We start from the raw sequence: 12,138 nt of genomic DNA, 5'->3' as shown, positions 1-12,138 counted from the left end.
TTATACCAGTTCTATCTTTAATATGCTTGCATTTATTTTTTGGTTAAAAAATGTTCTAATCCCCTCGGGTAAATTTTTAACATTTCTTTCTATAAAAAAAAAAATTATATATTTTTAACACAAATTGTGTGGCATGAGTTTATTTCTACGTTGCATTTTTTATGAAAATATGAGTAAAAATGAAATTTTCATGATATTATTTTAAATTGCATAAATTATAATAAGATGATTTTAAAACTCCTTATGGTAATGAAAGTTCAAAGTTACAGATGTTTGGTACCGCAACTTAAAGTTTAAACGGATCAAAGTGCACCCACACTGTTTACAGAGTGGTTATTTATGTTAGTAGATTTCTCCTAAGTGCACACCTGATTCCGGACCAGGACTTAATAAGGAAAATCTCACTTGATGTTTACCTACGTTGATTTAGTTTGGTCGACCAGCCAGTTAAGTCCAGTCTTCGGACCGCACAACCCAATCATGGGGGTAAACATGACTTACGGCAAACAAGCCTAAGGGTGGTTTTTACAATATATGTTTATACATATTTAATTACGTGTACAAAGTTATTAATGAGTTGAAGAAAAAGTATAAGTTTATATGAAAAAGGTCATTCTTGTACCTAAATGACGATTTAACTGAAACGTATAAGGAAAACTATATGTATGTATATAGTTAAATATTTTTATAATTTTAAAGTTAAAATTTTAATTTAACGGTCACATTATATAGCTATTAAATTTTACTGTTATAGTTGATGGTAAAAGTTTTATGTAGAAATTTTTAAATTTACATTTATTTTAGAAGAAATTTTGAAGTTATAGTATTAAATATTATTTTACGAAATTTTTAAAAGCTCATTTTGGCCACACACTAATAATAATCTTATTTACTTACTGAGCATCATCTCACTCCAATCACATTTTTATTTTAGATAACTCTGAAGCGCATGTCGGAAATCAGGCTTAATAAGCATGCGGGTGGAGATAGAAAAATAATGATTGATTAGAAATATTAGTATGATGTCAGATATTTATGCTTGTGTAATTTTTCTTCTTTTAAAATAAATGATTGTAATATGGATAATTGGCGCTTTAGTTTAATAATAATTGAGTTTATTTACTTCCGTTATAAATCAATAGTAAAAAGTAAATATCCTAGACCCTTCAGGGTTGGGGTATTACATGATGTCATTTTTAAATTTAACTTATCATTAATGATGAATTAATGAAAGAGTTAGAATGTCTATTTATGAAGATTATATTTCATTTTATTTTCGTAAATTTTACATCCATGCAAACTAGACATTTGACAGCTAAAAAGTTTCCCATACATTTAGAAAACGTTGTATAGTTGCCAGTGCATTGTTGGTGCTATATTTTTGGCTCTTAGGCACTCCTAAATTGGTAGCGTCCTCACGCGAAAGATGTGGTAAACCGTTAGAAAGAGAAAATATGCATATTTTCCCAATGGCTCGGCACACACACATAATGATAGAAATAAAGGCATTTCAGGAATTAAATATAAATAATTATAAGAAAAATAAAAAACCCATGGATGATGATGTATATTTTCAGATCTCAACTGGGAAACTTTAAAATTGGCCAAATCTAATATCTAAAAAACCATACCTGACTCAAGAGAGCGCAGCAGGGCTTGGGAGGCAGAGGACTCGATGGCGTCCTAAGTGGGTAGTGGCGGTTGCAGCTACAGTTGCGGCTTTGGCTCCGAGGGTAGGGAGACGAGCGCAGGAGTAGGAAGAAGGAAGGTGTAGGTGGTGAAGAAGAAAGGATGGAGGAGGAAATAAGAGAGAAGGGAAAGGAGGGGGGATCGGGAAGGGAGGTTTGGGAGAGTAGGGAGACGAGCGCAGAGAAGCGAGAAAAAGATCAGGAAAGGAGTGAAGAGAAGGAATATTGGGGCAAAAGTTATAAAAGAATTATTAGTGATGAATCCAAATCCGTCACTAATAAATGGCTAATAGTGACGAATTCCAAGATTCGTCACTAATACTCTCAACTAATTTTTTTTTTAAATTTTTTATAGATAAAGAAAGTATTAGTGATGGTTCCCAAATCTATCACTAATAAAGGGCTAATAGTGACAAATCCCTAAATTCGTTACTAATGCTCTGAACTAATTTTTTTTTTTATTTTTTAAATGAAGGAAGCATTAGTGACGGTTCCAAAATTCGTCACTAGTGAAGGGCTAATAGTGACGAATCCCTAAATTCGTCACTAATATTCTGAACTAATTTTTTTTTTTTTAAATAAAGGAAGCATTAGTGACGGTTCCCAAATCCGTCACTAATAAATGGTTAATAGTGATGAATTCCTAAATTTGTCACTAATACTCTGAACTAATTTTTTTTTAGATAAAGGAAGCACTAGTAACGGTTTCGAAATCCGTCACTAATGAAGGGCTAGTAGTGACGAATCCCTAAATTTGTCACTAATACTATGAACTAATTTGTTTTTTAAATAATAGTAGTGCCAGTTATTTAACCGTCACTAATAAGTGTCTTTTAGTGATGGATTTAATTCGTCACTAATACCGCAGAAATCATCGTTAATATTTTTCCGGGATAATTTTTGAGGGAAAAATGTTTTCCCGCTATATTTTTCGGTTTTTTTGTAGTGATGTCATGAGTGTGGCACTTTTCATACTATTACTCAATCTTCCCAATTTTAAGAAAAGGCTTTGCAAGGCAACAAGAGCACTCACTCACAAAGATCCTTGTATATGTTGGCTTAGAAAGGGGCCTCTAGTTAAGGAGAAGTAGAGATATGGGGCTTCGAGACTACAAAAAAGCAGTTGAGAAAAATATACCAATTAAATAAGGTATCCATTCCTCAATCAAAGGACACCATGTTCAACCACAAAACAATCATTTAGGGACCATTTGTAATATAAGCAATGGACTCTTGTGATGGTAGCAAGAAGCCCATAGGTCATGTAGAGATATTTGTAGACTTTATAGTCCTTCTTCAACCACTGAAAGCTACAATGTGCAAATATTTCATCATAACTATGATGAACTAAACCTAGATATGGTGCTCAGGCCTCAATCTAGCTTTTGAATAATCTTTTTACCAACCACTTTAGCAATAGCAGAAGGATGTGAAAGAATTTCAAAAATGTCATGGAGATTAGATAAAATAAAAAAGAGGATATTTGCACGGTATATCCAATTTTTTAACATAAAAACCTTAGAGATCGCTAACTTCAATTGAGGAGTTGTAGTTTCTTGATTATATTGAACTTTAGCAAGCCAAATTTCACTTTTTCCCTATCCAAAGATTCCCCAAAGCATACTTGTCTCTACTAATGTATGTTAATGTATATGACACTTTTCCCACATCAATTTGGTAAACAAACATTTCCCTTGGGCTAGATTATAAATAGGATACCCCTATTGTATACAAATCACACCACTCAATACAATTGTCTCTCTCTCTATATATATATATATCAATATGGAATCAGAGCTACTATTTCCTTTTAGTGGTCCTTGGCCTATCATGAGTTGAGTATGTTCTATGATTGCCACTATAAGTGGATTTTTCACATCAGAAATACATCTTATGCAGCCTTGGTATATCAAGAATTGAGTATGCTTTGTGATTGCAACTATTATTAGTTGATCCTTCGCATCAAAAAGACTTTTTCTATATCCTCTTCATTCTTGCATGGCTGCCTCTAGCCGCTTCCCGCCTCTGGTCACCGCCACTGCCTTGGATCGCCACTGCTCATCTCCGGTCACCACCTCTGACCGCTTGTCTCTAGTCGTTGTCTCTGATCGCAGCCTCGCATCTTCAGTAGTTGCCTCCGGCCACCAATGTTCATCCCCGGTCACGGTCTCCTATCGCCCGCCTCCGGTCACCGCCTCCGACTGAAGTCACTCGTTTCCAGTTGCCATCGCCCTCCTTTAGCCACTGTCATTGCCTCTGCACACTATGGATCATCTTGAGGCTTCAAAACCCATTGCCACCATTATAAAAGGCCCCAACTACATTGTATGGGCTCAAGCTATGTTGATCTTTCTAAAGGGAAAACAGATTTAGCGATATGTCACTAGAAATATCACTAAAACAAAGAAAATTGATGGTTAAGGCAACATCAATTACATAGATCGTCTTGAGGAGTGGGATAGCAAAAACCACCAGATCATCACTTGGATTCGCAATACGTGATACACTCCATTAGTATCCAGTTCAGGAAATTCAAAACTGCCAAATAACTTTGGGACTTTTTGGAGAAACGTTACACCACCGCAGATTTGTCTCATCAATATCAACTTTGGGGCACCCTACACTACATGTAACAACAAGCTGGGCAATCCATCAATAATTTACTATTTGAAATGCACTATATTTGGGATCAACTTGCTTTCCCATAACCAAAATTTACTGTTTCCATTAATGCTGAAAATTTTTCCAACTATCGGGATCATCAACACTTGGTTTTTTTTTTTTTTCTTATGGCCCTCACTAATGACTTCAAGCATGTCCATGCATATTTCCTTCATCGCAGTCCCTTACCTACTTTGGATCAAGCTGTCACTGAAGTTCTCTCAGAAGAAACTTGCATTGCCCCTCGCAAGATGACCCCTATAGATGCTGTCTTCGCCAGTCCCACGGGACCTCACCCTAACAACAAAGGGCCTCTATCTAGATCTTCAAAGAAATATTGCACTTACTGTAAGAAACTGGGACACATTCTCTTAGAATGTTCGATTCGAGTCTACCATTTTTTGTCAAAAACAAGCCCATGGTCATCTTCAATGTGATTGTTTCCAAAACCCCAACAAGCATTCCTAGCAATACTCATCTCGTGGTACTCCTTCTAGATCCGCCGTCACTACTACCGAATGTTCATTATCCACTACTTCTATTGAAACAATTTCAGATTCAGACATAGAGCATATTGTCTAAAAAGTCTTTGCTTATTCTAGTAATCCATCCCCAAGTGCTATGTTAGTCACCTTAGGTAATTCATTTTGGTTCTTTGACTGTGCATGTTCTAATCACATGATAGCTGATTCCACCCTCTTTTCCACCAAATGTCTTGCTAGCCATACTCTAGCCATTTAGATTGTTGATGGTTCTCCCATGAACATGAGTCATATAGAAAAATTTCAATATTAAACACTTCTCTTCCTGATACTTATTGTATTCCTTAACTCACTCTTAGTCTTATATATGTTGGTTAATTATGTGACTTCGGTCTAATTGTCATTTTTCCCACTTCTAGTTATTGCATACATGATCCACAGATGGGACAAACTCTTTGGATAGGCCGTAAGGTTGGACGACTCCTTGAGCTTATTAATCTTCACATTCCATCTTGTTTCTACTTATTAGTTCATACGGTAGCTCCGGTATCATCCACACCATCCATCCGTTTTTGGCATTCTCATCTTGGTCATACTTCTTTTAGTCACCTCCAAACCTTAGTGTCTACTAGAAATTTGGGGCTTGTTAATAAAGAACAATTTGATTGTATTCCTAGTCAACTTGCAAAACAATCGACATTGCCATTTCGCAAAAGTGACTCTTCTTCTTCTTCTGCACCATTTGACTTAATTCACTTTGATGTTTGGGGCCCATCTCCCACTGCTACTCTAGGAGGCTCTCGATATTTTGTCATTTTTATTAATGATTACTCTCGTTACACCTAGATATTTCTTTTGCATAACTGATCTGAATTACCCCCTTTGTACTTTGATTTTGCTACCATGGTCAAAACGCAATTTTCTTGCAATATCAAAGTGTTTTGTGCAGACAATGCGGTTGAATACATAGACTTTCGAGTCCTTAACTTTCTTCACCAATATGGCTCTTTTTCTCATCATTCATGCCCAACACCTCTAAAAAAAAATGGTTGTACCGAGCGCAAACACTGAGAAATTCTCAATATTGTTCATGCTCTTCTCATATTTTCTTCGTGTCCTAAACATTTTTGGGTGAAGCTGCTCTTACAACTGTTTACACCAAGAACCGTGTGCCTTCTCCCATCATTGGGAATTGATCCCCTTTTGAGTGAATCTATGATCGCCCTCCCAACTATAACACTCTCAAGGTATTTGGTTGCGCATGTTTTGTTCTCCTTTAGCCTCATGAGCATACCAAATTGGAACCTAGATCTTGTTTATGTTATTTCTTGGGATACGGTGTTGAACACAAAGGCAACAGAAGTTGGGATCCTCACTCCAAATGTCTTAAAGTGTCACCTTATGTTGTTTTCTGGGAACACAAGATGTTTGCCTCCACATCCAAGTTTCAACTATTGCACGACAACACCTATATACTCTTCACTGATCTCTACGTAGATCTTTTTCCTAATACTCATGAGACAAGCTCTTCCTTTGAGTCAACTTCCCCAAAAACACGCCATATATCTTTATTAGATGAATCATTACCACTTAACATGTCTCTAGATACACCACTTGAGCCATCCACCTTGCCCACTTTTGAGCAACCTATCTCTTTTGATGGATCCACTCCAATAGCTCCTAATCTCCCTCCTCGGTGAAGTTGTAGACACCCTATTTTTGCCCTAGCCAAATAAAACAAGGGGTCCTCTCTTATTTTCTTATTATTATTATTATTATTATTATTATTATTATTATTTTATTATTATTATTTTCCTATATTATTAGTACTTTACTATTATTTTACTAGTACTTTTATTATCTTTATTTTATTTTTACTTTACTATACTTATTATTATTATTATTATTATTATTATATTATTATTATTATTATTTTCCTATATTATTAGTACTTTACTATTGTTTTACTAGTACTTTTATTATCTTTATTTTATTTTTACTTTACTATACTTATTATTATTATTATTATTATTATTATTATTATTAATTTTTTTTAGTATTTTTATTACTATTAGCATTAGTATCTTATTTGATTATTATTATTTTTATTGTTTTTGGTAATTTTATCATTATTATTATTATTATTTATTGTTATTATTACTTTATTTTAATTATTATTATTATTATTGATAGTATCTTCATTTTTATTTTTTATTTTTTATTTTTTATTTTTATATATATAATCATTTATTATTGTTTACTATTTAGTAGTATTACCTTATTATGATAATTACTATTGTTATTATTTCCCATTTCATTATTACCAAAAGCCTAAAAAATAAAATAAAATGAAATCAAAAAAAAAAAGGAAAGTTTCTTAGGTTTTCAAACTTTTTTTTTTATATAACAGAGGGAGCGCGCACAGCACAGAAGGAGGCCAAAGACAAAAAAAATAATACTCCCTCATTCTTCTTCTTCTTCATCTTCACCAACTCCGGACAGCCCCATCACTCTCGGCCTCCTATGCTCCAGCCAGCTACACACAACCTCACTCCAACCATCAGCCCCATCGCCGCTGCCACGCTCTTCCATCTCCGCCTCCCCTCATCTTGACGCCTCCCCACCGGCAACCGCACCACCATCTCCGCACCATCGTTGCAACACAGATCGTAACTCCGAATACGTGCCCCGACGACAGAGCCACCTTTCTCACGATCAGCCTCACTCCAACCGTCAGCCCCATCGCCGCCGTTGCGCTCTTCCATCTTCGCCTCCCGTCGCCGCAACGACCCACTGCTCCGACCACCGCTGCATCTCCGGCCACCTAGCCACAGCTCCTTAGGCTCCGGTAACAAGACCCCGACCACCGTTCGCCTCCTCCAGGCTCAGCAACACCACCGTGACAACCCACTGACACGAGCAGCACCGGCGACCTTCCTCTGCAACACCATCTCCAGCCACCACGGACTTCTGCAACTGCTGCTGCTGCCCCTCTCCACACCAGCTTCTCATATCGTCGCATAGGTATGTATTGTTTCATGTTTATATATGTATATATATATATATATATATATATATATATATATATGTATGAATGGTCTGTTAATATTATATAATTCATAGATATGTATGATTTATTACTTTAATATTATCATGTAAACAGTGTATTATTTTAGTTTTTTTTTTATTATTATTATTACAAATTATTTAGGCCGTTCATATTAGTGTGTTTATTGTTTAAATATTATTTAGAATTTTTGATTTATGTAGGATATTTATCCTGTCTATTGTTTATATGGTATTTGGGGATTTTGATTATTATTGTTTAGTATTTAGGAGTGTATTATTTGTGCAGTCCAGGTTTGTTTTTTTTATTATTTACATTATTTTCATTGTATTATCAGCAGTTATAGATATTATTGTTTGTATGTTACTATTATTATTGTTATGTGTAGCATTATTATTATTATTATTATTATTACACTTATTGCATGGTAGTTTTCTTTCTTTAATAATTGTTATTTATTGTTATGAATTACCCTTATTATGGTTATCTTGTAGATAATATATATATATATATATATATATATATATATATATACCCATGTCCATATTTTTAATTGTTTTCATATTTAATACCCATGTCTATATACATATATATATATTTTTATTGTAAATATTAATTGATTTGTTCCCATTTTTGTAGGGTTTCTTTTATTTGTTGAGGCAAGTAGTCTATTGCCTTGTGTCTAAATGTGGTAATATTCATTGGGTGTATATTAACATATTGTTTGTTGTAACATTTAATTAGCTATGTTATTGATTGTGGTATGTTATTTACTTCAGTATATATTGTGTATTTAGGGTTTAAACTATTACGTGTTGTATTTAGGGTTTTAATGGTATATTTAGGGTTTTGTTCATCATATACTTTATTTAGGGTTCAATTGGTCTCTCATATTGTCATGATATATTAATGGTAAAGTTTCAAAATTATTTCCATAATTATTGTCGCGTGTGTTATTTGTTAATTCTAGGGTTTAAATTGCTTCACATAATATTTGCTTGTGTAATAATTTCCATTATTGTATATATTGCATGTATATTATAGGATTTAATTTGTTTTCACATTGTTATTGTATATTGATGGTAAGATTTCAGTTATTTCCATAACGATTATTGTATATATCGTATATTTATTTTAGGGATTAATTGTTTCCATAATGATTATTGTATATATCGTATATTTATTTTAGGGATTAATTGTTTCCATATGTGCATACGTTGAGAGTTAAATTAGGGGTTTTTATAAGTGAGTATTATTATATTTATAGGATGTTAATATCTTACTATATGCTAGTGTATTATTATTATTATTATTATTATTATTATTATTACGTATGATATATCATTATTATTATTATTATTATTATTATTATTATTATTATTATTATTATTATTATTATAAGTTTAGTATTACATTATTATTCTTATTATTATATGTATATCATTACTATCTATTAGGTTGGTTTATTATTAGGATATGTTATTAGGTATTATAGTGATTTATCAGTATATAGTATACATGACATATAGTTGTTGTTATTATTATTATTATGTACTGAATTACTAGGGTATTATTACTACCATTATATTATCGATGTGTTATTATTGTTAAGTTAGGATTATATTATTATTAAGGCAGTGTTATTATGATTATACGTTATGAGCGCATGTTATATAATTGTTATTTATGTAGTAGTGTTGATATTTATTTTTATTATTTTATAGTATTATTTATTTTCGTGTGTATATTATCCCTATGATTTAATTGCGGGGGGTATTAGCCTTGGGGCTTCACGTACCCTAAGCTCTGAGGGAATATATATATGTATATATTTATTTATTTATTTATATTTTACATGTATTTATAAATTCATAAAAAGGAATAATTTAAAGAATTATTAGATTAACTTAGGGATAATTTCAAATTAATTAGGTACCGTTCGTAAGGACGAGCGCGAAGGGGGTGCTCGTACCTTCCCCTCGCGTAACCGAACTCCCGACCCCAACTCTGGTAATGTAAACCGATTCTACCCCTAACGGGGGTAGTAATCATGTGTTCTAACCACACTAAAGGTTAGTGGCGACTCCGACATTCCATGTTTTTCCATGAAATATTAAAATGATTTTAATTTCGCCGCCCGGGGCACACGCGCTCCCGGGATGCCGCGACAGAAGTGACCGGGTAAAAACTCCTTATTTTCATCTTCGTGACTCTGTTTTTTCCACTATTATTACTCATCATGAACCTCAGTCTTATCATGAAGCTAGTTCTAACCCTCATTTGGCAAAAAGCAATGGCTGATGAACTACAAGCAGTCACACATGGGATCTCGTGGACCAACCAACTAGAAAACATGCTTTGGGATGCAAGTGGGTTTACAAAATCTATTGAGTGTACAAAGTTCTCTTGGTGGCAAAAGTATAGGATCAACTATGAGGAGACATTTGCCCTAGTTGCTCGTATCACTTCAGTCTACAAATTAATTACAGTTTCCGCCATTCATTATTGGGGTCTACTTTATTTGATGTGAAGAATGCCTTTCATAATGGTGAACTCATTGAAGAAGTTTATATGTGTCCTCCTTGTGGCTCTCATCATTTTCCGCATCATGTATGCAAACTTTGTCGAGCTCCGTATGGTCTCAAGCAAGCTCCTCGAGCTTGGTTTGCCAAGTTTAATACCATTGTTGGAGATTTTGGATTCACTTCCAGTCCGCATGATTCTGCCCTTTTCATCTGCAAATCAGACCAGGGGACTATACTTCTTCTCCTTTATGTTGATGATATGATCATCACCGGCGATGATGCATCCAGAATTTCAGTTCTCAAAACCTATCTCAACCAATATGTAGAGATGAAAGATCTTGAAAAGCTCAATTACTTTCTAGGATGTGAGATCACTTCTAACTCCAAAGGATATTATCTTTCTCAAGCCAAGTATGCTTCAGATCTTCTTACTCGAGTAGGACTCACAGATAGTAAGGCATGCACCACACTCCTTTCGAGCTCAACTCAAAACTCACACTTATGGATGGTACACCTTTAGATGACCCCACCCTATCTCTTCAGTTGATGGGGAGTCGTGTTTATCTTACAGTTACTCACTTGGACATCTCTTATTCTGTCCATATTTTTAGTCAATTTCTCTCTGCTCCTCGCACACCCCATTATGTCGTAGTGCTTCACATTCTCAGGTACATCAAGGGGACTATATTTCATGGTCTCCATTTCTCTATCCACTCTTCAATTAAGCTTCGTGCCTACTCAGATGCAGATTGGGCAGGTGACCCCACTGATCATAGATCCACCACTAGCTATTGCTTCTTCATTGATGATTCTCTTATTTCTTGGCGTAGCAAGAAGAAAACAGTCATCGCCCGTTCAAGCATCGAAGCTGAGTATCACGCTCTTGCTAATACAACTCAAGAACTTCTTTGGCTTCTTTGGTTACTTGAAGACATAAGCGTCATTCATTCTACTACTACTATCATCAGCTATGATAATCAAAGTGCTATTTAGATTGCTCACAATGATGTATTCCATGAATGCACAAAACACATTGCGATTGATTGTCACTTTGTGCATCATCATCTCACTCGTGGCGCCATTTGACTATTATCAATTTCTTCTGCCAATCAAACTACAGATATCTTCACTAAGAAGTATCCTCCTGGACGCCCTTCATAATTTAGTTTCTAAACTCAAATTGGTCTCCATTTTACCACCTTGAGTTTAAGGGGGGTTGTTAATGTATGTTAATGTATATAACACTTGTCCTACATCGATTTGGTAAATAAACCATTCCCTTAGACTAGACTATAAATATGATACCCTCTTGTATACAAATCACACCATTCAATACAATTCTCTTCTCTTGTATTGTCTTACTCTCTCTCTCTCTCTCTCTCTCTCTCTCTCTCTCTCTCTCTCTCTCTCTCTCTCTCTCTCTCTCTCTCTCAATAGTTTCAAATCTTGTAGAGAGCATAAAATAATTATTGTACAATGGAAACCATGCTAGTTAAGTATGAAGTAAAGTTAAGGAATGAAAATATGATCGAGAAAGGAATGTGCTAGGAAGAGCAACTTGCCAACTTTGAAGGAAAAATGAAAACAAGAGAAGAGCATAAAAGAATATGATATGATGCAATTCGATTATATCACCTAGTTAGGTACCTCTAGTGACTTAAAGAATACCATAGTTCAATCGAGCACAACAACAATGAAAGGATTCATCTAGACAA

At 34.4% G+C, this 12,138-nt stretch overlaps 1 pseudogene; it reads left to right on the top strand.

Moving 5' to 3' along the window:
• Positions 1 to 10,469: 10,469 nt before the first annotated feature.
• LOC131148210 (uncharacterized mitochondrial protein AtMg00810-like) lies at positions 10,470 to 11,509 on the top strand (annotated as a pseudogene).
• The last annotated feature ends 629 nt before the right edge of the window (positions 11,510 to 12,138 follow it).

Source organism: Malania oleifera, chromosome 2 (genome assembly GCF_029873635.1).
Source record: "Malania oleifera isolate guangnan ecotype guangnan chromosome 2, ASM2987363v1, whole genome shotgun sequence".
Classification (NCBI taxonomy): Eukaryota; Viridiplantae; Streptophyta; class Magnoliopsida; order Santalales; family Ximeniaceae; genus Malania; species Malania oleifera.
The sequence above is the reverse complement of the archived record's forward strand: the minus strand, read 5'-3'. Positions and strand labels throughout refer to the sequence as shown.